Raw genomic sequence first — 23,830 nt, forward strand, 5'->3', positions numbered from 1 at the left:
CAGTACTGCAAATGATACCACAACAGTACTGCAAATAATACCACAACAGTACTACAAATAATACCACAACAGTACTGTAAATAATACCACAACAGTACTGTAAATAATACCACAACAGTACTGCAAATAATACCACAACAGTACTGCAAATGATACCACAACAGTACTGCAAATGATACCACAACAGTACTGCAAATAATACCACAACAGTACTGTAAATAATACCACAACAGTACCGCAAATAATACCACAACAGTACTGCAAATAATACCACAACAGTACCGCAAATAATACCACAACAGTACCGCAAATAATACCACAACAGTACCGCAAATAATACCACAACAGTACCGCAAATAATACCACAACAGTACCGCAAATGATACCATAACAGTACTGCAAATAATACCACAACAGTACTGCAAATAATACCACAACAGTACTGCAAATAATACCACAACAGTACTGCAAATAATACCACAACAGTACCGCAAATAATACCACAACAGTACCGCAAATAATACCACAACAGTACCGCAAATAATACCACAACAGTACCGCAAATAATACCACAACAGTACTGCAAATGATACCACAACAGTACTGCAAATAATACCACAACAGTACTGCAAATGATACCACAACAGTACTGCAAATAATACCACAACAGTACTGCAAATGATACCACAACAGTACTGTAAATAATACCACAACAGTACTGCAAATGATACCACAACAGTACTGTAAATAATACCACAACAGTACTGCAAATAATACCACAACAGTACTGCAAATGATACCACAACAGTACTGCAAATAATACCACAACAGTACTGCAAATAATACCACAACAGTACTGCAAATAATACCACAACAGTACTGCAAATAATACCACAACAGTACCGCAAATAATACCACAACAGTACCGCAAATAATACCACAACAGTACCGCAAATAATACCACAACAGTACCGCAAATAATACCACAACAGTACCGCAAATGATACCACAACAGTACTGCAAATGATACCACAACAGTACTGCAAATGATACCACAACAGTACTGCAAATAATACCACAACAGTACTGCAAATGATACCACAACAGTACTGTAAATAATACCACAACAGTACTGCAAATGATACCACAACAGTACTGTAAATAATACCACAACAGTACTGCAAATAATACCACAACAGTACTGCAAATAATACCACAACAGTACTGCAAATGATACCACAACAGTACTGCAAATAATACCACAACAGTACTGCAAATAATACCACAACAGTACTGTAAATAATACCACAACAGTACTGTAAATAATACCACAACAGTACTGCAAATAATACCACAACAGTACTGCAAATGATACCACAACAGTACTGCAAATAATACCACAACAGTACTGTAAATAATACCTCAACAGTACTGCAAATGATACCACAACAGTACTGTAAATAATACCACAACAGTACTGCAAATAATACCACAACAGTACTGCAAATGATACCACAACAGTACTGCAAATAATACCACAACAGTACTGCAAATAATACCACAACAGTACTGTAAATAATACCACAACAGTACTGTAAATAATACCACAACAGTACTGCAAATAATACCACAACAGTACTGCAAATAATACCACAACAGTACCGCAAATAATACCACAACAGTACTGCAAATAATACCACAACAGTACTGTAAATAATACCTCAACAGTACTGCAAATGATACCACAACAGTACTGTAAATAATACCACAACAGTACTGCAAATAATACCACAACAGTACTGCAAATAATACCACAACAGTACTGCAAATAATACCACAACAGTACTGCAAATGATACCACAACAGTACTGTAAATAATACCACAACAGTACTGTAAATAATACCACAACAGTACTGTAAATAATACCACAACAGTACTACAAATAATACCACAACAGTACTGCAAATGATACCACAACAGTACTGCAAATAATACCACAACAGTACTGTAAATTAAATGTAAAATGGTAGCTTTTTTTTTTTTTCGTTTCCCTAGTTGGGTTTTTGGCATATCTGTATTTGCAGTTTTTTTTAGTTTTTTTAAGTTGATGCACTATTTTTTTTCTTCTTCATTGGTTACAGCATGAGATCCATACCCATCCATTCATTTCAGCATTCCTACCATATGAGTAGAAACTGATATATTAATGTATCTAATGTCACCTCCTTGAGCCATGTTTGAATTATAAATGTATAATGTCTCTGAAGAATGCAATAACAATATATCCCAATCTTGGTACTTGTGGTGTGAATTTTTCTGCCTGAATTTTTCTGGATTTTAAATAGGTGCAAAAATATAAAAATTTTACAGCAAAATGGCAAATAATGGCAAAAACTTAAAACTTATATTTTCAATGCAAAAAATTGGGCTATGTGGCAAAAATAGAAGCAGCATGATTAAAGGGGTCCTCCACCCCTAGACATCTTACAGTGCATAGTGAAAGTATTCGGCTCCGTTGAACTTTTCAACCTTTTGTCACATTTCAGACTTCAAACATAAAGATATAAAACTGTAATTTTTAGTGAAGAATCAACAACAAGTGGGACACAATCATGAAGTGGAACGAAATTTATTGGATATTTCAAACTTTTTTAACAAATAAAAAACAAAAAAATTGGGCATGCAGTTTATTCAGCCCCCTTAAGTTAATACTTTGTAGCACCACCTTTTGCTACAATTACAGCTGTAAGTCGCTTGGGGTAAGTCTCTATCAGTTTTGCAAATTGAGAGACTGACATTTTTGCCCATTCCTCCTTGCAAAACAGCTGGAGCTCAGTGAGGTTGGATGGAGAGCGTTTGTGAACAGCAGTTTTCAGTTCTTTCCACAGATTCTCGATTGGATTCAGGTCTGGACTTTGACTTGGCGATTCTAACACCTGGATATGTTTATTTATGAACCATTCAATTGTAGATTTTGCTTTATGTTTTGGATCATTGTCTTGTTGGAAGACAAATCTCCGTCCCAGTCTGAGGTCTTTTGCAGACTCCATCAGGTTTTCTTCTAGAATGGTCCTGTATTTGGCTCCATCCATCTTCCCATCATCTTCCCTGTCCCTGCTGAAGAAAAGCAGGCCCAAACCATGATGCTGCCACCACCATGTTTGACAGTGGGGATGGTGTGTTCAGGGTGATGAGCCATGTTGCTTTTATGCCAAACATAACGTTTTGCATTGTTGCCAAAAAGTTTGATTTTGGTTTCATCTGACCAGAGCACCTTCTTCCACATGTTTGGTGTGTCTCCCAGGTGGCTTGTGGCAAACTTTAAACAACACTTTATGGATATCTTTAAGAAATGTCTTTCTTCTTGCCACTTTTCCATAAAGGCCAGATTTGTGCAGTATACGAGCGATTGTTGTCCTATGGACAGAGTCTCCCACCTCAGCTGTAGATCTCTGCAGCTCATCCAGAGGGATCATGGGCCTCTTGGCTGCATCCCTGATCAGTCTTCTCCTTGTATGAGCTGAAAGTTTAGAGGGACGGCCAGGTCTTCGTAGATTTGCAGTGGTCTTATACTCCTTCCATTAAATATTATCACTTGCACAGTGCACCTTGGGATGTTTAAAGCTTGGGAAATCTTTTTCTTATCCAAATCCGGCTTTAAAGGGGTTATCCATCATAAGGTGATTTTAGTACATACCTGGCAGACAGTAATGGACATGCTTAGGAAGGATCTGCGCTTGTCTTGGGCTAAATGGCTATGTTGTGAGATTACCAGAACACTGTGGCTAGCTTTCTGTGTACTTGTATTTCCTGTTTTCAGTTTTCTTGTTTGCCTACAAATCCCATGATACCATTTTCCTCTTCCCACACATCAGCCACCCCACCCATTGAAACTTAAATGAGCTGCAGACCTGTGGTCTTCAATCCGGATGCCTACAGCTGTTGCATTAGTTTCAGATTGATCCCTCCACCCATTGAAACAGACAGGCTCCCTGTCATCAGCTGACTAGTAGGTCAGGTCTCGACCGCATTGCAAGCTGGGAAAAATCTGAGACAGCAGTCATTTTGAATGCTGTTCAAAATAAATATTGGGGTGAAAATCACATAAGTATTGTGAGAAAACCGTCACACACAGGTAAAGACACTATATTATGAACTACACCAACTTTACAGCCCCAGTAGCATAGTCAAATAAAAAAAATTCCCGGAATACCCCTTTTACGGACCTCTGAGACTATCACAGTGCAGGTGCATTTATATGGAGACTTGATTACACACAGGTGGATTCTATTTATCATCATTAGTCATTTAGGTCAACATTGAATCATTCAGAGATCCTCACCAACCTTCTGGAGAGAGTTTGCTGCACTGAAAGTAAAGGGGCTGAATAATTTTGCATGCCCAATTTTTCAGTTTTTTATTTGTTAACAAAGTTTGAAATATCCTACAAATTTCGTTCCACTTCATGATTGTGTCCCACTTGTTGTTGATTCTTCACAAAAAATTACAGTTTTATATCTTTATGTTTGAAGCCTGAAATGTGGAAAAAGGTCGAAAAGTTCAAGGGGGCCGAATACTTTCACTTTGCACTGTATACCCTATCGAAAGGATAGGGGATAAGATGTCTGATTGTGGGGGTCCTGCCACTGGGGAACCCCCACGATCTCTCCTGCAGATCCCCTGTTCTTCAGCTGCACGGAGCGAGCATCACTCCGTGGCTGATGACGGGCGATACAGGAGACAGAGTGTTGTGACGTCACGGCTCCGCCCCCTCCTGAAGTCATGTCATAGACTTACATTGAGGGTGCGTGGCATGACATCATGAGGGGCAGAGCCATGATGTCACAATACTCCATTCCCTGTATCGATCCTCGCTTCGTGCAGCTGAAGAACGGGAGTGCTGCAAGAGAGATCGCGGGGGGTCCCCGGCAACGGGACCCCCACGAGCAGACATCTTATCCCCTATCCTTTGGATAGGGGATAATATGTCTAGGAGCGGAGTACCCCTTTAATATTATCATAACATAAATTATACAGGGGTATGAACATGTCCCCCAATGTGCTTTGGTATCACCTAGGTACTGTGTTTGTAATGTGTTTGTGCTCATCATCTTTCTGGGCTCCCAAAAAAAAAAAAAAAGAACTCCAAATGCAGTACTGGCTTTATATAGAAACACTTCTGTCTTTCACATATTACTATTCTGTGCCAAATTGTTTTATCAGCACATAACAAGTTGTTCTTTTCTTAAAGAGGACAAAGTGTAATAATGTAAACAGGTTTCATTTCATTTGCTTTGTCTTTGTTCTTGCTAAATTGGTCAAGACCATTATCATTGAGTTGCCTTCAAGTGACTAATAGGATGCTGAGGGACGCTGTCATTAAGAAAACCCCACCTAATATACTGTAATGCATGGATCACTGAAAAATTATTTTTTTTATTTCTCATCTGTGTACTCATTTTCATATCAGCTGGCCAGTTACTTAGATTAGTGTTGGTTGAACCCTTCAACTCAGGTGGGATTTGCCAACCATCTAATGGACATGGTACCTTTCTCCAATAGAAGATATGTAGGGAATCGGGAGAGATATGTGTATGGCCAGCTTCAAAGGGGTTCTCCGCCCCTAGACATCTTATCCCCTATCTGGCCTGGCACAGAGTGAACTCCGCTCTGTACCGGATTACAAGTGACCACAGCCGCCACGCCCCCTTCATAGACATTAATGATGGGGGGCCTGATGACCGCCTGAAGCCTAGCACAGCCGACGTTCTGAACATAAATGTTCAGAACACCAGGGTGCTGGGCTGCAGATCGCGGACCCCCTACAATCCGACATCTTATGCCCTATCCTTTTTATAGGGGATAAGATGTCTAGGGGCAGAGTAACCCTTTAAGTTCAGAGACTAGGGCAGGCTAGAACTTTGAAAACATTTTCGCTGCCAATGTATCTACGCTTTTAGCTATTAAGATTACGACTATGCCAGTACTAGATCAATGGTTCTAGTTTTGTCATCTCCAGATCTCCCCCTGCTTTCATCCCACAATAAATTACATATACAGCAATTCAAAGATTCTTGTAAGATTTCCTGTTACCTCAGATTTGTTACTGTAGATTATTTAGCAATGTTCTACGAATAAATAACTAGAAAGCATGATATAAGCATCTGTTCTATATCACAAAACTTCACTGTTCTGCTTCGCGTCTTGGGAAAATTGCAACTTGACCTCTTCTAGGGAAACATGGAACATTGCAGACAACTAATAACATTGTCCAGACTTAATGGCAATGGGTGATTTAGTGAAGATCACCAGGCAATTCTAATCCGGTACATATTATGTTTTGTTACAACCAAGTAGTCTGAGTCATATGATTAGTTCACTATGACTAATAGGATTTATACTCTATATTGCTTTTATGTTTGCCAAACCACATACAGTATAAAATATAGAAATATAGTAAATGGAATCTGTGATTATCTGATGGAGATGAAATGCAACTTTGGTCAAGGTACTACTTGGTATCACCATTAGGGATGAGCGAATAAAATCTGACGAATCCAAACTCGTTATGAATTTCAGGAAAAATTGGATTTGCTTCATTAAACTCCATTTAGTGCGGTCCAGGCTCCAGGGCATCTGAAATGGCGGATCCACATGTAAGGATATGGGGCAAGGAATCCTGGGAAGGCGGGAACAACGGTAGGCGGGATGACCCTGAATCACATGCAGCTTGCAGCCTATCAACAGCCAGTCACCCCTGTGATGTCACAGCCCTATATAATCGGCAGCCATATTGTGGCCAGTCACTACAGCCTTTCACTGCAGAGAGATAGATAGGGACAGACAGCATTGTGTGTTGCACAGAAAAGCTTTTCACCTCCTAGTCAAGTCAGCATTCTGTTGCACAGAGAGTGGGACAGAGAGCAGTGTGTGTTTCACAGAAAAGCATTCTTGTTACGCCGAGCGCTCCGGGTCCCCGCTCCTCCCCGGAGCGCTCGCTTCACCTCCTCCGCTGCAGCGCCCCGGTCACGTCCTCTGACCCGGGGCGCTGCGATCCTGCTGCTAGCCGGGATGCGATTCGCGATGCGGGTAGCGCCCGCTCGCGATGCGCACCCCGGCTCTCCTACCTGACTCGCTCCCCGTCTGTTCTGTCCCGGCGCGCGCGGCCCCGCTCCCTAGGGCGCGCGCGCGCCGGGTCTCTGCGATTTAAAGGGCCACTGCGCCGCTGATTGGCGCAGTGGTTCCAATTAGAGTTATCACCTGTGCACTCCCTATATTACCTCACTTCCCTTGCACTCCCTTGCCGGATCTTGTTGCCTTAGTGCCAGTGAAAGCGTTCCTTGTGTGTCCCTTGCCAGTGTTTCCAGACCTTCTGCCGTTGCCCCTGACTACGATCCTTGCTGCCTGCCCCGACCTTCTGCTACGTCCGACCTTGCTTCTGCCTACTCCCTTGTACCGCGCCTATCTTCAGCAGCCAGAGAGGTGAGCCGTTGCTAGTGGATACGACCTGGTCACTACCGCCGCAGCAAGACCATCCCGCTTTGCGGCGGGCTCTGGTGAAAACCAGTAGTGGCTTAGAACCGGTCCACTAGCACGGTCCACGCCAATCCCTCTCTGGCACAGAGGGTCCACTACCTGCCAGCCGGCATCGTGACAGTAGATCCGGCCATGGATCCCGCTGAAGTTCCTCTGCCAGTTGTCGCTGACCTCACCACGGTGGTCGCCCAGCAGTCACAACAGATTGCGCAACAAGGCCAACAGCTGTCTCAACTGACCGTTATGCTACAACAGTTGCTACCACAGCTTCAGCAGTCATCTCCTCCGCCAGCTCCTGCACCTCCTCCGCAGCGAGTGGCCGCTCCTGGGATACGCTTATCCTTGCCGGATAAGTTTGATGGGGACTCTAAGTTTTGCCGTGGCTTCCTTTCCCAATGTTCCCTGCATCTGGAGATGATGTCGGACCTGTTTCCCACTGAAAGGTCTAAGGTGGCTTTCGTAGTCAGTCTTCTGTCCGGAAAAGCCCTGTCATGGGCCACACCGCTCTGGGACCGCAATGACCCCGTCACTGCCTCAGTACACTCCTTCTCTACAGTGGCCTTCTTGGACTCTGGTTCTGCAGGAAATTTTATTTTGGCCTCCCTCGTCAACAGGTTCAACATCCCAGTGACCAGTCTCGCCAGACCCCTCTACATCAATTGTGTAAATAATGAAAGATTGGACTGTACCATACGTTTCCGCACGGAGCCCCTTCTTATGAGCATCGGATCTCATCATGAGAGGATTGAACTTTTGGTCCTCCCCAATTGCACCTCGGAGATTCTCCTTGGACTTCCCTGGCTTCAACTTCATTCCCCAACCCTGGATTGGTCCACTGGGGAGATCAAGAGTTGGGGGTCCTCTTGTTCCAAGAACTGTCTAAAACCGGTTCCCAGTAACCCTTGCCGTAACTCTGTGGTTCCTCCAGTAACCGGTCTCCCCAAGGCCTATATGGACTTCGCGGATGTTTTCTGCAAAAAACAAGCTGAGACTCTACCTCCTCACAGGCCTTATGATTGCCCTATCGACCTCCTCCCGGGTACTACTCCACCCCGGGGCAGAATTTATCCTCTCTCTGCCCCAGAGACTCTTGCCATGTCCGAATACGTCCAGGAGAATCTAAAAAGGGGCTTTATCCGTAAATCCTCCTCTCCTGCCGGAGCCGGATTTTTCTTTGTCTCCAAAAAAGATGGCTCCCTACGTCCTTGCATTGACTACCGCGGTCTTAATAAAATCACGGTTAAGAACCGCTACCCCTTACCCCTCATCTCTGAACTCTTTGATCGCCTCCAAGGTGCCCACATCTTCACTAAATTGGACTTAAGAGGCGCCTATAACCTCATCCGCATCAGAGAGGGGGACGAGTGGAAAACGGCATTTAACACCAGAGATGGACACTTTGAGTATCTGGTCATGCCCTTTGGACTGTGCAATGCCCCTGCCGTCTTCCAAGACTTTGTCAATGAAATTTTTCGTGATCTATTATACTCCTGTGTTGTGGTATATCTGGACGATATCCTAATTTTTTCTGCCAATCTAGAGGAACACCGCCGGCATGTCCGTATGGTTCTTCAGAGACTTCGTGACAACCAACTCTATGCCAAAATTGAGAAATGTCTGTTTGAATGCCAATCTCTTCCTTTTCTAGGATATTTGGTCTCTGGCCAGGGACTACAGATGGATCCAGACAAACTCTCTGCCGTCTTAAATTGGCCACGCCCCTCCGGACTCCGTGCTATCCAACGCTTTTTGGGGTTCGCCAATTATTACAGGCAATTTATTCCACATTTTTCTACCATTGTGGCTCCTATCGTGGCTTTAACCAAGAAAAATGCTGATCCCAAGTCCTGGCCTCCTCAAGCAGAAGACTCCTTTAAACAACTCAAGTCTGCCTTTTCTTCGGCTCCCGTGCTCTCCAGACCTGACCCTTCCAAACCCTTCCTATTGGAGGTTGATGCCTCCTCAGTAGGAGCTGGAGCTGTTCTTCTACAAAAAAATCCTTCCGGGCATGCTGTCACTTGTGGTTTTTTCTCTAGGACCTTCTCTCCAGCGGAGAGGAACTACTCCATCGGGGATCGAGAACTTCTAGCCATTAAATTAGCACTTGAGGAATGGAGGCATCTGCTGGAGGGATCAAGATTTCCTGTTATTATCTACACCGACCACAAGAACCTCTCCTACCTCCAGTCGGCCCAACGGCTGAATCCTCGCCAGGCCCGGTGGTCTCTGTTCTTTGCCCGATTTAATTTTGAGATTCACTTTCGTCCTGCCGATAAGAACATTAGAGCCGATGCTCTCTCTCGTTCCTCGGATGCCTCAGAAGTTGATCTCCCTCCGCAACACATCATTCCACCTGACTGCCTGATCTCCACTTCTCCTGCCTCCATCAGACAGACTCCTCCAGGAAAGACCTTTGTTTCTCCACGCCAACGCCTCGGAATCCTCAAATGGGGTCACTCCTCCCATCTCGCAGGTCATGTGGGCATCAAGAAATCTGTGCAACTCATCTCCCGCTTCTATTGGTGGCCAACTCTGGAGACGGATGTTGGGGACTTTGTGCGAGCCTGCACTATCTGTGCCCGGGATAAGACTCCTCGCCAGAAGCCCGCTGGTTTTCTTCATCCTCTGCCTGTCCCCGAACAGCCTTGGTCTCTGATTGGTATGGATTTTATTACTGATTTACCCCCTTCCCGTGGCAACACCGTTATTTGGGTGGTCGTTGATCGATTCTCCAAAATGGCACATTTCATTCCTCTTCCTGGTCTTCCTTCTGCGCCTCAGTTGGCTAAACAATTTTTTGTACACATTTTTCGTCTTCACGGGTTGCCTACGCAGATTGTCTCGGATAGAGGGGTCCAATTCGTGTCTAAATTCTGGAGAGCTCTCTGTAAACAACTCAAGATTAAATTAAATTTTTCCTCTGCATATCATCCCCAGTCCAATGGACAAGTAGAAAGAATTAACCAGATCCTGGGTGATTATTTGCGACATTTTGTTTCCTCCCGCCAGGATGACTGGGCAGATCTCCTTCCATGGGCCGAATTCTCGTATAACTTCAGGGTCTCTGAATCTTCCTCCAAATCCCCATTTTTCGTGGTGTACGGCCGTCACCCTCTTCCCCCCCTCCCTACCCCCTTGCCCTCTGGTCTGCCCGCTGTGGATGAAATTTCTCGTGACCTTTCCATTATATGGAGAGAGACCCAAAATTCTCTCTTACAGGCTTCTTCACGCATGAAGAGGTTCGCGGATAAGAAAAGAAGAGCTCCCCCCGTTTTTTCCCCTGGAGACAAGGTATGGCTCTCCGCTAAATATGTCCGCTTCCGTGTCCCTAGCTACAAGTTGGGACCACGCTATCTTGGTCCTTTCAAAATTCTGTGTCAAATTAATCCTGTCTCTTATAAACTTCTTCTTCCTCCTTCTCTTCGTATCCCTAATGCCTTTCACGTCTCTCTTCTCAAACCACTCATCCTCAACCGTTTTTCTCCCAAATCTGTTCCTCCCACTCCTGTTTCCGGCTCCTCGGACGTCTTCTCGGTCAAGGAGATTTTGGCTGCCAAAAAGGTCAGAGGAAAAAATTTTTTTTTAGTAGACTGGGAGGGTTGTGGTCCTGAAGAGAGATCCTGGGAACCTGAGGACAACATCCTTGACAAAAGTCTGCTCCTCAGGTTCTCAGGCTCCAAGAAGAGGGGGAGACCCAAGGGGGGGGGTACTGTTACGCCGAGCGCTCCGGGTCCCCGCTCCTCCCCGGAGCGCTCGCTTCACCTCCTCCGCTGCAGCGCCCCGGTCACGTCCTCTGACCCGGGGCGCTGCGATCCTGCTGCTAGCCGGGATGCGATTCGCGATGCGGGTAGCGCCCGCTCGCGATGCGCACCCCGGCTCTCCTACCTGACTCGCTCCCCGTCTGTTCTGTCCCGGCGCGCGCGGCCCCGCTCCCTAGGGCGCGCGCGCGCCGGGTCTCTGCGATTTAAAGGGCCACTGCGCCGCTGATTGGCGCAGTGGTTCCAATTAGAGTTATCACCTGTGCACTCCCTATATTACCTCACTTCCCTTGCACTCCCTTGCCGGATCTTGTTGCCTTAGTGCCAGTGAAAGCGTTCCTTGTGTGTCCCTTGCCAGTGTTTCCAGACCTTCTGCCGTTGCCCCTGACTACGATCCTTGCTGCCTGCCCCGACCTTCTGCTACGTCCGACCTTGCTTCTGCCTACTCCCTTGTACCGCGCCTATCTTCAGCAGCCAGAGAGGTGAGCCGTTGCTAGTGGATACGACCTGGTCACTACCGCCGCAGCAAGACCATCCCGCTTTGCGGCGGGCTCTGGTGAAAACCAGTAGTGGCTTAGAACCGGTCCACTAGCACGGTCCACGCCAATCCCTCTCTGGCACAGAGGGTCCACTACCTGCCAGCCGGCATCGTGACAATTCTTACTGCAGTGATTTACCTCCCAGTCACTGTCTACAGCGTTCTATTACAGAGAGGGACAGAGAGCAGTGTGTTGCAGTGTGTTACAAAGTCTCAAGGGCCGAGATACTGTGAAAGGCCAGGCAAAAATACTCATTGGCTGGTGTTGTACACAAATACTTTTTTAAGTGTACTGGAGCACATTTTTCTCCCCTCATAAGTGCATACCACATACGTACATCTAAGGGATGTACTATTTTGTTCCTGTTAAAGTCTCAATGGCCTAGATACTGTAAAATGCCAGACAAAAGTACACACCGGCTGGTATTGTACACAAATACTTTTTTAAGCGTACTGTAGCGTATTTTTCTCCCCTCATAAGTGCATACCACATAAGTACATCTAAGTGGTGTACTATTTTGTTCCTGTTAAAGTCTCAAGGGCCTAGATACTGTGAAATGCCAGGCAAAAGTACACACCGGATGGTGTTGTACGCAAATACTATTTTAAGTGTAGTGGAGTGTATTGTCCTATCCTCATATACACACTAAGTATGTCAGGCAGAGAAGTGCCAGGCCGTGCACAGAGGAGTGGCAGAGGCCTAAATTCATCAGGCAGAGGTTACAGCAGACTAGGGGCGAGTGGCAGCAGGAGTCGCAGCGAGAGGCCTGAGCTCCCGGTATCAGCTAGTGGTTGTGTCTCGACCAGCAACCCATCTGCCGTCATTAATTGGTTAATCCACTTCATACCAAGTAGAAGAAAATTACAAATGTGGATAAAAAATTTTGAAACCAACTGGTGGCAAAACATTAATCTCAGAGTTCCCCTCACTCAGGTTTATGGAACGGACTGTTGCAGACATTTCTACAACTTAAACTGCCCCCCTTGTCACATATAATATTACCTCTTTTTTTTATAGAACTTTTATCACAGATTTTAGTGTTTTTTGAAGTTGTATTTTTTGCACTTGCATGTTCTGTAATCAGGGCTGTAGCTCCGATGAGGCGAGTGATACGATCGCCTCAGGTGCGCTGTTGCAAGGGGGTGCAAGGGGGGTCCAGCACACATTACACTGAGGCATTGATTCCCAACCAGGGTGCCTGGTGGGAAATATGGTGCTAACTTTTTTTGATTTTTCTGCCCAAGCCTGCGCACCTGTGAGTCACAGGCATGCAGGCCAGGTGGGAGGGAAGTCTGTGTACAGTGTCGGGACGGGTGATGCTGCAGCTCCAATCCTCGTGTATCCTCCCTCTCCTATGGAGCAGCTCTGAACTCTGGATTCTCCCTGGTCCCTCAGCAGAATGATGTGGATGGAGGGAGGGAGCAGTGGCAGTGCTGACAGAGGCCTACTCAGCTTCAGGTAGTGCACCCCCACCCTTCTTTCACTCCTCTACACCTCTCTGTCACCCTTGTAACCTCTCTGTAACCCCTGGACACCCCTCTGTTATCCCATACACCCCTCTTTCACCCCACTACAACCTTCTATCACCCCTCTAAACCCCTCTGTCACCCCTGTATGCCCCTTTGTCACCCATATACACCCCTCTACACCCCTGTCTCCCATGTACACCCCATGTCACTGTGTAGGGTAATGCAGGAGGCATTGTGTGTGTGTGTGTAGGGGGGGGGGGGGTTGGAGGCATTTGAGTGAGGCTGGAAACATTGGGGTAGATTTATCGAAACCTGTGAAAAGGAAATGTTGCCCATAGCAACCAATCAGATTTTTTATTTCATTTTGCAAAGGCCTTGATAAAGAATAAAAAAGGCCTGATTGGCTGCTATGGGAAACTGGGCAACTTTTCCTCTGCACAGGTTTTGATAAATCTCCCCCCTTGTTTGTTGTGGGAAGGCTGGTGGCATTGTGTTTGGAGGAGGCTGGAGTCATTTGCAGGGAAAAGGGGAGGATAATGCTGGAAAAGTGCAGAGCCTAACACTAATATGTTTGTGTTGCAGGTTCTGCCCAAGAGTTTTGGCTGGAACAGATTATAATGATGTTCTGTGCCAGATGGGGAAGAAGTAAAGAAGAGAATGACTCTGATCAGTGAATGTGTCATTTGTGAGTCGCTACATAAAACTGTACTGTAATCTACATAAGTAACATATTAAAAAAATTATTCGGCAAGGGTGTCCCGATAATTTTTTTTCCCCAAGGGGTGCCCCAAGCCAAAATGGGGGGGGGAGGGCACAATTTTCTGTTCTCGCCTCAGGAGCAAAAAGAGCTAGCTACAGCTCTGTCTGTAATGCACATCATGTAACAATGTTTAGCACTTATCTGGTGGCCTTGTAGTTTGCAGACTTTTTATAATTTATGAAAAGGGACTTGTAACTTTTGAGATAATATTTTATAGAATTTAAATAAATAACTTTGATTAAAAAAAAAGCCAGGTAAGAAGTCCAGAATGGAAGGTAACTCTTGTCACTACATTCTCATGGCATGAAGGACATTTCCAAAAGAATCTGCCAGTCAAAATGAATGAGTATTATTTCACTAACCCAGCACACCCTTATTGAGGCTCTCTGTAGGCCAAAAATAGCCATTTTTTATGGGATTTGCCGCAAATAAATTTGCAACGAAACAAATTTTTTGGGAAAGTTCGTTGAATCGTCTGAATCAAATTTTTCAAACAATTCCCTCATCTCTAATCACCATCATTCATTGTATGGAATATGTTGTTACTTATAATGTCAGCAATGTGTTGTACATAGTGAAATATTTGTAAGTGGAAGCCAGATACTTTAGTTGGAGCAGTTCCAGCTTCTCTAAACCCTGGTGATCAGCTGTACTTTCAGAAAAAGCCACATCTGTAGTGTTCTAAGGCTCACTTTTCTTACTTGTAGAGGGAGTCCTGAGCAGGAGATTCCCCTCTATGAGTTCTGTAAGCCCTAATGTTTTCATGTCACAATCTTTTCAATTTACACGAGCATTGTCAAACTGATTCATATGGACACAACATGCAATGGTGTTTAGGACATGCAGCCCCTGTGTCTGGTTTGAATCAAACCACTATACTGGCTCTTATGTACACCATGAATTTTTTAGCTGCATAATAGGAAAGCCATTGAAATGGTATTTCAGCCACAAACATCTACATAAATATAGACCTAACCTGAAAAAGTTAAGCTAGTTCCAAATGTTAGCCTCTCAGTCTTACCATGCACTGAGATCAGTAGGTGCAGCATGGCACTTGGTGTGGTGCTTGTGAAGGGATTAAAGGAGTATTGTAGTAGAATATAACTTATCCCCTATCCAAAAGATAGGGGAGAAGTTATAGATCGCAGGGGGTCCAACCGCTGCCCCCCCCCCCCCCCCCCCCCCCCCCCGCGTGATCTCCTGTTCGGGGCCGCGGCAGAAAGTACTGTGCCGTCCCCAGCAGGAAGCCACAGCAGACATGCCTCCTCAATGTATCTCTATGGGATACATGGATGGGGCTTGTGGGCCACCGCGTCATGCTGGGACGGCACGGCCTCTTCCAGCAGACTGGCGCAGCCCCGTACAGGAGATCGAGGGGGGGTAGGATAGGTAATAAGTTATATTCCACAACAGTATTCCTTTAATTCCAAGTCAGTAGAAAAATGTCCCGGCACCCACTTCTTTGAAATGCTTTCTAATGTAACCTAATAAACATATTAAACATATTAAATTTAACATTCTGATTTAAAAATACAATTAAAAAGAACAAGTACAGTTTTCTTCAGTTCTGGATGAAGAATTAATAAAGAAACGCAATTCTCTATAATCTTATCCTAGCGGTAATGAAAATCAGGAGGCTTAATTTCATTTACTTGTCTGTAGAAGAAGGTTTGAAGATATTTGGTTTCGCCCTTTGTCTCTGTTTAAGCAATGGCAGGGAATACATACTGTACTGCATTTGGGAAGTCAAGGATCTATGCTTTAGGGCAATGCTTCTCATATCATAAGGAGCCTACCAGTTGTGGGTGAGGTGCGGTTGGGGGAGACAGTTTTGTCAAAAAAGATTACACGCTACAAAGATTACTATGTCAAAGCCTAACTAAATAACTAAGACTAAATAACCTTTATGGTCCAGATATCCAGAAATTTAGATGCAGTCACCACTTTTTAAATATGGGTAATAAGTCCCAACATGAAATACATAATGCATAAGCCCCATTTTATACTTTACAGCAGTGGTGTCCATACTGTGGACCTTCAACTGTTGCAAAACAACAACTCCCAGCATGCTGGACATTCACAGTTTAAAGATCACTGCTTTACAGGAATACCTTAGAGTCCTTGAGGTCAATGAATGAAATTTCACATACAAATGTGACATGCTTAATAGTTACACAAGAAAAATAGAATGCACAAAAACATGGGTATAAAAAAATGATCAAAATCAATCAAACTTTGTCTAATCCTAGAATCATGAACAAATAACAAATACCCTTATTTGGTCAGGGTCCTAGCTTGTGTCATTTGATGTGGATTGGGCCATTTAATTTATTTACACCCTTGGGAATGGTAGAAAGGATGACCTTCCCTTATTTCTAAAAGGGCACTTCACTGCTTATATGTTAAAGGGGTACTCCGGTGAAAACCTTTTTTCTTTTAAATCAACTGGTGGCAAAAAGTTAAACATATTTGTAAATTACTTCTATTAAAAAATCTTAATCCTTCCAGTACTTATTAGCTGCTGAATGCTACAGAGGAAATTCCTTTCTTTTTGGAACACTGATGACATCACGAGCACAGTGCTCTCTGCTGACATCTCTGTCCATTTTAGCAACCATGCATAGCAGATGCATAGCAGATGCATAGCAGATGCATAGCAGATGTATGCTAAGGGCAGCATGGTGGCTCAGTGGTTAGCACTGCTGCCTTACAGTGCTGGGGACTTGGGTTCAAATCCCACTAAGGACAACAATAAATAAAGCGTTATTATTATTATAATAACGTCAGCAGAGAGAACTGTGCTCATGATGTCATCAGAGAGCATTCCAAAAAGAAAAGAATTTCCTCTGTAGTATTCAGCAGCTAATAAGTACAGGAAGCATTAAGATTTTTTAATAGAAAAAATTTACAAATATGTTTAACTTTCTGCCACCAGTTGATTTAAAAGAAAAAAGGTTTTCACCGGAGTACCCCTTTAATCATTAGAGAGGAACAAACATTAATATGTCTAAAATAATGGGAAAAACTTTAAACTAATATGTGTTTTCATATTTCAAGAAGCATTTCAGAATAAGTGCATCACAGGCTATTATTAGAAAACAATATAGAGGTTTTTGTGTATGGCTTTTCCTTACCTTTATGAAGATTTGACGTCTTTAGGCTGTGTTCACATGTTGAATTTTTACTGCACAATTGCGGTACAATATCTCTGTTTTTGCCATGATTTGGGCAAAATCACAGCATAAACAGAAAAAAGGGGAGCAAGAAATGCAACGTGTGAACACAGCCTCAGGGGAGGTGTATAACTACTCTAAATCCTGATCCCATAAAGTTAGCAGATGAAACTGGAAGGGGAGGGGTCTGGGAGCTATTAGGAGGGGATCTGGATGGTGATGTCATCTGTAGTCCAGTGGAAGTCAGAGACCTGGTATGACATTCTGTCGCTCACACTAAGCACAGTAACTTTTTTTTAAATTCAAAAGGAAATACAGTCGGCAACTCACCGGTGTTCTTCTTCAAGCATTATTGATACTCACATCAATCTTTACAGGAGGGGGATAGTGCAAATGGGGGTACACCAGGCAACGGTAGCCGTTTCGCACAGGTTAGTGCTTCATCTGGCCTATGGCCAGATGAAGCACTAACCTGTGCGAAACAGCTACCGTTGCCTGCTGTACCCCCCTTTGCACTATCCCCCTTCTGTAAAGATTCATGTGAGTATCAATAAAGATTGAAGAAGAAGACCGGTGAGTTGCCGACTGTATTTCCTTATGGATTTTGTATGTGGAACTGTATACGTCTAAGCCAGAGCACCCCCTACATATCTTCGTAGCCTTAAACCTTCACCTATACATCTGTCCTTAGTAGTCTCTACAATCATCCCGCAGTTGCCGGACTAGACTGTTTCTATTGTGTTTTACTTTTTTTTTTTAAATCAGACTGGTGATGACATGACCAAATTACAGTGCTAAAATGCATAGATACAGCTGTACTGGAATAAAACAAAGGGCACTCTATGACTAGTCATGATGCGTGTGCATGAAATGGGCAAAAAAAAAAAAACAGTGCTGGTAGATATTTTTGACATTTTTGTTGCAGTATCATGCCTATTTGGTGTCTCCAGTAAGCTATTTGTATTTATTTGTCTTTATTGTATTATTAGAAGTATTTTGTGGCTTAAATGTTTAAAACATTTTTTTTTTTAATGGAATGCGAAGAGGGCACTTACAGTGCAGATTGTCCCACTTCATGCCTAGTTTTATGCAGCTGACACCAAGGGTTATGGTTAAAGGGGTATTCTGGTAGTAAAAACATTTTTTTTTAATTGATCATTTTACAAAAGCCAAGGAAGCCTTGAGAAAGCGTCATGTGACATGAAAGAGCCGTAGGTCTAACGTTCAGATTTTTTGGCGAGTGCCGTGAAACTTCTCTCTTCTCTTCTGAATTTTAGAATGGAGTCAGATTGGTGTAAAAATAAAAGACAAAGGGTATACCTGCGCTAAGTCCGGCCACTGCTATTCTGCGATGTGCTGTCCCCACAGGAGCTTATTTAATCACTGTCTGAGGTTGGTCACCCTGTAAGTGGACAGATTCTGCAGAAACAACATGTAACAGGAATCAGTAAGAAACAGAAAGCAGCGTGGACCAAGCATCATCAGAACAGCAGTTGGACGGAATTGGAGCAGGTATGCTTTTTTTTTTTTTTTTTTTACAGCAATTCTAAATGAATTTAGGTCATCTTTAAACATGTATGAGCAAAATCTTCAGACTATGGTTACTGACAATATCTTGTAATGTGGACCAATTTTTCAGGTGATACTCTTTCATTTCGAGTTATTATAGTCAACATAGCATACTGGTAGCTTTATACAGTGATGCCAGATTCACTGCTGAGTAATGACTTATATGTAAACCCAATCATGTCTTCGCTATCTTATTAAGAAATACATACAAGATTAAGAGACGTTTTATTTCTGCAGCTGTCTTAACCTTTAACTGACCAGACGGGACACACAGCAGGGATACTGTTACTGGGTCACAGAGAATGCTTGTTGCCTAGAAGTCAGACACTGGAGACTGATGGAGTTATACAAAAATAAAAAGGAAAATTATCAGCACATGACTTGGGTTTATCTTCCTTTTCTCCTTGTGATCACATTTTGCCCCAGTCATGAGCTGCAGAAAGAGCTGTAATAATAGGATATAAGCAAATGCTCTTTAGCAACTAGACAATATCTAATATATAGAAATGAAGAGATGTCCAGTGCAGGTTCCAAGCAATACGAAAAATATTTATTCATCAGTAACACAACATGATGACAGATAGGTGACGCGTTTCAGCCACAATCTGCGGCCTTAGTCGTACAACAATACAGTGCAAGTGAGTCTCTTTTATAGAGGAGAGGGGCGGGGTTCAATCCAACAGGATGGGTGTATCCAGGGAATGCAATCACTCCCTGGATCTAACCCCGCTGCTGGAAGTTAACCCGTTCGTCTCCTGCACAATTGTATATATATGATAAAAACGCATGGTTCGTGTGAACACATGCTAACACTACAATAAAAGAAATGTTTTTTTCATTTTAACTGAGATTCACAGTTATAACAATTCCCACGTACAGATTAAGTGATCGTGGCTGTAATATGAAAGTATAACAACAAACCAGAGTATGATACTCCCTATATTTATTGCAAAGAAAAAAGGAAGAATTTTTTATACTGGTATTTAATTTATACATAATTTGGTTCTTTGTTATTTCACATTACAGGCACCAGATATTAGAAAAGAGAGGTTTATAAAAATACTGAAAAAGACTCATATATATTAATACTATAAGATATCTTGTATTAAAAAAAAATGTTTCTATAGATATGGGACCATGTGTTTATTTCAATCATATCATAATGTATAATTAATTGAATACTATTTAGTGAATTCATACTATACTATATTTTTTAGAAGGCTTTTCTAAATAGTGATAATGTTGAGTAAAATAACATGGGCCCAATTTAATCATTATTATATTCTAGATTTTAAATTTATGTTATATATAGTATATTTTAATTTCATGAAAGAGGGCTAGTGTCCAACGCTATACACAGGTGTTTACCCACGTATATATACATGCTCGTGTACACATGTGTAAAGTGGTCGCTAGATCACAAAATCAGTGACCATTAATTTAATAGTGTAATATCACGTCTTGTCTTTGATTAAGGTCTTGGGGGTACCTGGTCTGTAATTTAATTATCCAGTATACCTCCCAGGTGGGTTAAATGTGAAAGGAAATTATAAATGTAGACACCAGAAATGTATTTGTTGTAGACGTTCTCGTCTACTACAACAAACGAGACTTTTAACATGTCTGAACACATAAACTGCAATACCAGCAGTGTGGTGTATTTAATGACATATATGTTGGTTGTACTACGAATCCCCTGAAGGCGAGGATCAGGAAAAACCTGTCAGATATTCCTCACTTTCAATCTAGACATTTGTCCATGGTAAGTAAGCATTGTGCTGAAAACCATGAGGGTGATTTCTCTGGTCTTAGCCTTCAGGGGATAGAAAGAGTCGTTCACACTATCAGGGGTGGAAATATCAAACAAAAGTTGCTGGATAGGGAGGTATACTGGATAATTAAATTAGACCAGGTACCCCCAAGGCCTTAATCAAAGACAAGACGTGATATTACACTATTAAATTAATGGTCACTGATATTCCGATCTAGCGACCACTTTACACATGTGTACACGAGCATGTATATATACGTGGGTAAACACATGTGTATAGCGTTGGACACTAGCCCTCTTTCATGAAATTAAAATATACTATATATAACATAAATTTAAAATCTAGAATATAATAATGATTACATTGGGCCCATGTTATTTTACTCAACATTATCACTATTTAGAAAAGCCTTCTAAAAATATAGTATAGTATGAATTCACTAAATAGTATTCGATTAATTATACATTATGATATGATTGAAATAAACACATGGTCCCATATCTATAGAAACCTTTTTTTAATACAAGATATCTTATAGTATTAATATATACGAATCTTTTTCAGTATTTTTTATAAACCTCTCTTTTCTAATATCTGGTGCCTGTAATGTGAAATAACAAAGAACCAAATTATATATAAATTAAATACCAGTATAAAAAATTCTTCCTTTTTTCTTTACAATAAATATAGGGAGTATCATACTCTGGTTTGTTGTTATACTTTCATATTACAGCCACGATCACTTAATCTGTACGTGGGAATTGTTACAACGGTGAATCTCAGTTAAAATGAAAAACATTTTTCTTTTATTGTAGTGTTAGCATGTGTTCACACGAACCATGCGTTTTTATCATATATATACAATTGTGCAGGAGACGGACGGGTTAACTTCCAGCAGCGGGGTTAGATCCAGGGAGTAATTGCATTCCCTGGATACACCCATCCTGTTGGATTGAACCCCGCCCTTTTCCTCTATAAAAGAGACTCACTTGCACTCTATTGTTGTATGACTAAGGCCGCAGATTGTGGCTGAAACGCGTCACCTATCTGTCATCATGTTGTGTTACTGCTGAATAAATATTTTTTGTATTGCTTGGAACCTGCGCTGGACATCTCTTCATTTCTATATCATTATATGAGTCGTGGTTCAGTCTCGTCCGAGACGCAGAAAGGGCGTACGAGTGAGCTTTGCCTTACATTTGGACTTTGTTGCAATATCTAATATACTACCAGCTACAATTGGACTTACACTATATACACAGAATATCCATGGCTCCTAGTGAGAAGTCATCATTTATGCCCCTATTACCATCTGCAAATTGGAAATGAACCTATAACTGATGGCTTATGATCAGGATCCATATATGCCACTCACCAATAGGAAACTTTATATATTTTGACCCTTTGTATTTGACTTTATGAAGATGAATGGAAATATCTTCCTGGAACATAAAAAATATTGCTTCTAAAAGCATAAACTCCAGAAGATGTCAGACAGTATGAACTGAGTGCCCTAGATGAAGTACGTCAGTATAATTATCATTTAACTTCATCAACCAGACATGTAATCATGATATGTCACTATCACTTAGATTAATAAGCAGAGAAAAGAAGAAAACTAATGAATTTTACCATGAAAGAGTAAAGTAGACTCAGAATTCTAAAGAAAACAAATATGCAGCTTCTACTTAAAGGCACATTAAAGGGGTATTCCAGGATTTGTTTTTCTTCAGCCTTTGAGCCCATGATGCCAAGTTATAATAATATGTAATATGCTTATATTACCTCTGTGCATGGCTTTGTCCCGTTTTCATGCATGGGAGCCATGTCAGAGACAACAGTAAAATAAAATGACTTGCACTACAGCACTTCTGGGTGTGGGTCCTGTACACAAAAACGGGACAAAGCAACACAAAGAAGTAATAGAAATAAATTACACAGTATTATAACTTGGCATCACGGGCTCCCCTTTAAGGATAGAATCTAGTCTGCTATCAAAGTTCCACTATATAGAACTGTATGTTTCCAAATGCACCCCCCATAAGCATTGAAACTAAAATAACCCTCAAACGTATGACTACACAAAAAACAGAATCATTATGAGAAGAAACTTGTGCCCTGTAATAGTGTTGCCCATGAAACCCTGGTTTATGCTTCATTGTCCAACTTTCACTTACAATTGTTGACCCATACGTCTAAACCATTCTCACTCAAGGTGACTTGGGACTTGAATTTAGTAGAAAATTAGCCTTTGCTAATTATAATATTAAGATAATTTTATATAAGATATTACAATACCCTTACAGATTTGTTGTTAGTGTCCCAGAAAAGTAAAATTATTATTGAGGTTTACACTTCTACTATACTGGTTGACAAGGCTACAGGAAGAACACAGCTTGCAGCCTCACTGCTGTAACACAGAGTTTTACCAAACTTGTGCCTCCAGCTGTTGCAAAACTACAACTCCAAGCATGCCTGGACAGTGAAAGGATGTCTGGACATGCTGGGACCTGTAGTTTTGCAAAAGCTGTAGACACACAGCTAAAGGCAACACTGCTACAAAAAAGAGTTATCCAAACACTGTACCTCCAACTATTCCATTACAGGACTGCCAAAGGATGACACACATGAATGACACAGGGGCGAATCCAGAGTCGAGTCTCGGGAGGGGCACTATTAGAGTATTTTGTGTTCGCCGACAGAAAATAAGATGTTGCTTACGGAACTTACAATATTATTAAATGTATCATACAGTCCTAACCTTGTTTAAGACTCTTAGGCCGTGTTCACATGTCAGAATAATTATCAAATATACCAATTGCCACAGAATGGGAAAGCGCTAAAGAGGTTTTTACCATTTAAAACTACAGCTTCCAGTATGACCTAAGTAGTGGTAAGGGGATGCTGGGAGTTGTTGTTTCACCCATCATTACTGCAGAACTTCTTCAGTGACTACAGCTCTGATGGGACACACACAGGAGGATACAGAATGATGTCAGTGACTACAGGTGACGTCTTCTCTATAGTCTTTCCTTATCTAATTCAGATGTACTTACCACGGGACTTGTTCCAGCTAAATCTTCTCTCTGCAGAACTTGATGCCCAGACGTCTCCTCACTATGTCAGCGAATTCTGATCCTCTATATGAAAACAATAATTATTATAATACTGCCAAACACTGTATTCTTCGAATATAATACTGGCACATACCTTCTGAATATAATTCTGACACACTGTACCTCCTGAATATACA

At 42.3% G+C, this 23,830-nt stretch overlaps 1 protein-coding gene across 2 annotated transcripts in view; it reads left to right on the top strand.

Moving 5' to 3' along the window:
* FHL5 (four and a half LIM domains 5) overlaps window positions 1-23,830 on the top strand; it is a 64,242-nt gene that overhangs the window by 18,246 nt on the left and 22,166 nt on the right. The window contains exon 1 of one of the 2 annotated variants that reach the window (XM_056563258.1): window positions 18,707-18,748. The exons of the other annotated variant lie outside the window; for it this stretch is intronic. The gene's annotated coding sequence lies outside the window, so the exon portion shown is untranslated. Of the gene's footprint in view, window positions 1-18,706; window positions 18,749-23,830 lie in introns of those variants that run through there. 2 annotated transcript variants of the gene reach the window in all.

This window comes from Hyla sarda, chromosome 3, assembly GCF_029499605.1.
Source record: "Hyla sarda isolate aHylSar1 chromosome 3, aHylSar1.hap1, whole genome shotgun sequence".
Classification (NCBI taxonomy): Eukaryota; Metazoa; Chordata; class Amphibia; order Anura; family Hylidae; genus Hyla; species Hyla sarda.